Source organism: Notothenia coriiceps, unplaced genomic scaffold (assembly GCF_000735185.1).
Source record: "Notothenia coriiceps isolate Sejong01 unplaced genomic scaffold, NC01 NC01_scaffold00037244, whole genome shotgun sequence".
Lineage (NCBI taxonomy): Eukaryota > Metazoa > Chordata > Actinopteri > Perciformes > Nototheniidae > Notothenia > Notothenia coriiceps.
Window position 1 is genome coordinate 12,979,767 of NW_011369945.1, and position 6,023 is coordinate 12,985,789.

Sequence of the window (6,023 nt, forward strand, 5' to 3'; positions counted from 1 at the left end):
TTGTGTGTGTGTGTGTGTGTGTGTGTGTGTGTGTGTGTGTGTGTGTGTGTGTGTGTGTGTGTGTGTGTGTGTGTGTGTTACTGTTACTCTTATTGCCTTGGGTTCCCTCTGCCTAGCCCCCTAATGACTGCCTGAAACAGGAGGCCAGGCTCCTCCTATGTGCTATCATCATTTTAAATGTATTTTTGATTGATTTGTGTCAGCTTTAACTATGCTTTGGGCGGAGGTCGATAAATAAAGATCAATACTTTAATGTTTTCCTCTGAACCTTTATTAAAAAATAGATTGGCTGTAAAGAGGGCTGAATTACGAGGAGGAGTGCCTACTTCCAATGCATGTCAACTGGAATCTAATTGAACAACATTGAACCGGCGGAGATTAGTCCGGGGAGTGAGAGCTGCAGGAGGGCTGCAGTGTGAGAGAGAGGTGAGGAGGAATGAGGAATTGATGCTGCGAGGTGAACGAGAGACAGAGAAAAGTTGTAGAGATGTTTGGTCCAACTGAAAACAACTCTGCTTTTATTAAAGTGAGCGATGGTCACTATGCCACTGATGTCTCATATTTAAGAAGGGTTTTTCCTCATTGTTTTAAAACATGTTTTACGAAGCTCTTTGATACAATTACCAGGGAAGATTTCTTTGCTTATTTAATACGTGTCTTTAGAAGATTCTCACATCAACCTCTAATTACATTACATTATTTTTGGCAGATTCATGTGTCCAAAGCCACTTAAAGAGGCCTTATTATACTTTTTGGGCTTTTCCCTTTCTTGTAGGATGTCATTTAGCTTTTTGAGCATGTAAATGGTCTTCAAAGGCTGAAATCACAAAGTTCTGCATCCCCTCCCCTGAAATGCATACATTTGACCCCTTTGTTTTATTCAGCACTATGCAACACTTATTCGCTATCGCTCCAACACATTGTACGTGATGCTAAGGGGCGGGACATCTCTCAACAATCATAACAGAGCCGGCCAGCTAACCAATCAGAGCAGATTGGGCTCTGGTTTCAGACAGAGGGTGAAAAGAGGTGCTGCAGCACAGGCAGTATGAGGAAAATAAAGAGCTTTTTGAACATTAAAGATTGGAGACATGTCCCAGTAGAGGCATGGACCTTGTTTGTACACACACAAGAAACCATCAATAATGTGTTCACTGTAATGTGAATCTTTTGAACATGGAAAGGAGTGTCTAGCATAAAGTCAAACCAAAGTTAAATGTGTATAACAGTTTTTAAGATCTAAAAAGTGCTGAAAGTATCTAGTGATATTTTAATATTCATCCTTTTCATTCCAAATATCCTCCACAAATGTAAGTGCTTTTTTTTACTTAAGACATGAGGGATGTGATTTTCAGCAGAAATGACAGGAAAAACAGAAAAGACAAACATTGTTAAACACAAGGTGGGATCACTGCAGTACTTAGGATCCTACATTTCATCATTCTGTCACTTTTTATTTGAATACCTGATGTATTAAAGCCTAGTTAAATGCACAGGATTAAATACAATATAAACTTGATCCCTTTCAGCAACTGGCTCTTAATCTGTCTTTGTCTCCGTCTCAGGTAGAAGAATACTGATGTACCTCATCCCATGCTCTGCGCCGCTGCTGCTTGTGTGTGTGTGTGTGTGTGTGTGTGTGCGTGCGTGTGTGCGTGTGTGTGTTCATTATTATACGGCTTAGTTGAATACTTGATTCTGCTTGGTCAATTTGGACATCTCAAAGGTTGTGTTGTTAAAACAGAATGCTGCTAAAGTGAACAGACCGTTGCTATGGAGGATCAAGGGACTATGTGCAGTCATATCAATCTGCAGAAAGAAGTGCAGTACATCTAATGTCAGATGTGAGAAATAAACATTTGCTTTCATTAGTAAACAAAAATAATTTTTGAACATTCATTTTTATATTTGTGGGAAGCACAACACTTTGGAATCATGAGGGCTAAACTGTCCACAAAATAAAATAAAACAGCAGAGGGAACTAAAGAATCTTAGCCGAAGCAAAACTAAAATGTCTAACTCAATTAAATATTTTTTACATTAATTAGGGGTGTAACGGTTCACAGCATTCACGGTTCGGTATGCACCTCGGTTTGGGGGTCACGGTTCGGTATTTATTTTGGTCTCTCGGCTTTCATGTCTATTGGCTTCTTAAAAACAGCAGGGATAAGCTGTTGAACTGCTGCTGTCTTTTGCCGGGCTCCGGTGATTGCCAAATCTGGGTGATGCCTTCTGATATGATTTAGCATGTTTGGCGTGTGTTACCATTAGCATACCGCACCGCTGTCGAACAACGCCGGCACACCGTCCTCGTCCGATCCACCACCCGAAATGTTCCCACACAGCTGATTTAAAATAAGTAGTCGGGTCAGGTCTTCTAGCTCCTGGCCGTTTCTCAATGTTGAAAAAAAAGCTGCAGAGCCACGAGAGGTTTCTCAATACTCAATTTCCCCTCCTCGACTCCTATCTTCGAGACTTAGTCCCGCCCACAGGAGATGCGAGCGGAGGACTGAGGAGGGGAAGCGAGGAGAGGGGAAGCAGCAGGCGGTTAGAGAAATGAGAACTCTCCTCTGAGCGGTCATTTTAAAGAGACGTCCATTAATGATGACAGGAGGCACAGCAGCACTCTGTCTGATGGAAAGAACTGTGTTCATGAGGACTTATATATTTACTTTGATTCATTCACAGTGTGGTATAATGAGACAATAACAGGCTAAAGATGCGGACATATACACAAACATATATTTATATAAATATATACAATTTCAGAATCAAACAAGTATGAGAGCACTCTCATAATAACGTAACACAATCAGAGACGGGATATATCCCCCCCTCTCTCTGGTCGCTGAAATGGGGAATTGAAATTACGGGCCAAGCACTAAACGGTCTTCGAAAAATATCGACTCTTTGTTTGTAGATATCTATTAAACTACAGCATACAAATACAGAGAGTAATGTAGGCCTGTTATACTGAGTGATATATATTTTACACACTGCTCTGCTTTCTGCACGGACCTCACAGCTGTTCTCACTGTAAACATCGCGTCGCCGTTCAAGCAGTTACTAAAATAATATCCAGGGGATGCATGCAGAGCTGTTATTGGCTGAAATAAGTCCGGCCATGCGTAATGCCTCCACCATTCCCGGAAATGCATCCGCGGAGGAGCCGTGGAGGACCCATCAGTATCTCCTCGGTTAGAGCTCCTCCAGAGAGCCTCCTCGATGCTCGATGCTCGGTCCTCGATGTGCATTTAGAGAAATGAGATGTCCTTCACATGGCACGCTTAAATCCATTTCCGGGTCACAACCGGAGGACCGAGGAGTCGAGGAAGGGAAATTAGAGTATTGAGAAACCTCTACTCTTTCAAGTATACTACGTCATCGAGTGGCGCCGAATGCTGGGCATTTAAACAGTCCTTTGGCGCCACTCAATTACGTAGTATACTTGAAATAATGGCTCTGCAGCAGCTTTACTCGACATTGAGAAGCGGCCCCCGTGTGTTCTCTGAACTCGCAATACTAACTTTTCTTCTTCTTGTATTTTGTTATTTTTGTTTTATTTTCTTCTTCTTCATTTGTTGTTTAAGGGCGGCTGGCAAACAGCTTTTAGGCGCAATACCGCCCCCTGGATTATATATAGTGTAGTGGATACTGCCCTGAATTACAGACTTTTTTCCCACTCATACACCGAACCGTGAGTACGGGACGAATACGGATACCGTTACACCCCTAACATTAATATTATGAATACAGTTTTTGGTTTATTTGGTACGTAACCATGTAAGCGGGATAATGTGCAGCAAGGCCATTAATGGAAGAAGAACACCTTCATGGTGAACACCTTGTCACTGATCTTTTTTCATTAATAACTGCCTCGCTGCACATTATCCCTTACTTAAACATATATTAAATAGATATATGTTCAGTTAAAGGACACATTGTAGTGCAGAGGCGATAACACATAACATGACAATGGCAAGGGAAATACAAATGAACGGAAATAGCCCTGACACAGGAAATGTGTGCGTGTGTGTGTTTGGGAAAAGGCTAGAAGGATGATGTCTTGCTAGCACTTAATAAGCATAAGTTTGACTGGTCAACAGCGGTGAATTTGTAAAATACTGCCTGGGAAAAAATGTAATGTCTTGGGTTGTGTCCATCTTGGTGAATACACAAACAAACACACACACACATACATGCACAGTGGCCAAGGAAGGTTGGGTTGGGGGGAGAGGGGGTTAATCTGGTGTGAGTGTCAGAGGATATGTGCGGCTGGCTATAGTGCATTTTGTTGTAATGGCGTCCCAGTTGTCTTGTCAGAAATCAATGGGTACCAGGAGTCTCTGCAAGCACAGGGAGGTCAAGGCTACGGCTGCCTAAATATTTCATCCTGGGAATAGGTCTGGAGCTTTTAAAGCTGAGCACACTGCCCTCTTTTTTTCTGGACACAAATACACACACGGCACCTTCTTTTTGGGGATTAACTGCAAACCCATGCATGTGGAAACATAAACCATGCGGGCGCAAATGTGCAAAAACACACACGTAAACACACACAGCAACTTGTGTCCACCCTGGCTCAGGTCAAGGCCAGGTTCAAATCAATTCTAATGAATTATTAAGAGCTTATCTCAGCGATGCTACAAAAGGGAGCAAGTGGTTTGATAGAGTCCACTCCTTTCAACACAGCCTTCCCTTTGGAAAACACCCCCCGAAAAATAATAAGAGAGAAAAGACTGACGAGAGGGAAAGTGAAAAGTGGAGGGAACATCTGATTTGGCCATGTGAGGTCTTGTATTGTTTTTACCTTTTCACATGGATGACAGGATTTTTAAATAACCAAGTTTGATTCATCACTTGATCTGTCAGTAAAGTGAGTTGTACTTGTTAGTTTGACAAATAAGCAAAATGCAATGGTAGTTCAATGTTGAGCCAGCGATACCCCTTTATGACAATTGACTTTACACAATATCAACATTTTCTCAACTTTACATATTGTCGTAATACAGTCACTTGATCTGTCAGTAAAGTGAGTTGTACTTGTTAGTTTGACAAATAAGCAAAATGCAGTGGTAGTTCAATGTTGAGCCAGCGATACCCCTTTGTGTATGGATTGACACTGTACCCAAAAAAAAAAAAAAAAAAAACTACCTTTGAGTACGAACCCCACAAAAGACGTCCCTTGTCCTGCTGACAACACATTTCCGTTCTACTTACCCCGGTACATAGGTACTCTAAACCTCACTGTTGGAGAAGGTATCGCCCGTACTTCTACTTGACCGACCCAGAAAGTCGTACCTGTTACTACGGTTGTGTGGCGGCCCGTGGGCTTCCTCACCGAACGCATCTTCGAAAGTCCAGACCTCACCTGGATTGTCAGTCTAGAGTGGGTATCTTTAGGACCTCCCTCAACTTCCAGACAACAACGGTCGCTGTGTTTTGTTTAGTGACGAGATCTTCCTTCTTTAGATTTGTGCCTTTTCCTTACCCGGTTTTATTTGGTCGTTGTCACAACACTTTTGGACCACTTTCTGATATGTCTTTGGCAAACTGAGACAGTAACGTGGTTCCCATATATGTGTTCATAATCTACTTGATAAACAATAACTGGTTATAGATATAAAAGGTGGTATTTAAGAACGTTATTCATGAAAATTTTAGTCTGTTACACTAAAAGACCCTAAAAAATAAAAGAGTAAAACAGAGAGGTATTCTACAACTCCATTATATTGGATCCTTACTTTTTATAGTCCGAGAGAGTAGAAATCACCCTTTCTTGTAACGTCGTTAACTACCGACTATTTATGAATAAAACGGGTGAACATATATGATATAATTTTCATCCATTATATCGCAATTTAACTCGGAGTCACATTTTTATAGGACAAAATTTTTCTCGGTAACAGCAAGACAGAAGATTCTACTAACTTATCTTTCCTATATACACAACGATTTTTTTGGTTAATTGACATAATGCTGTTATACATTTCAACTCTTTTTACAACTATAACACATTTCAG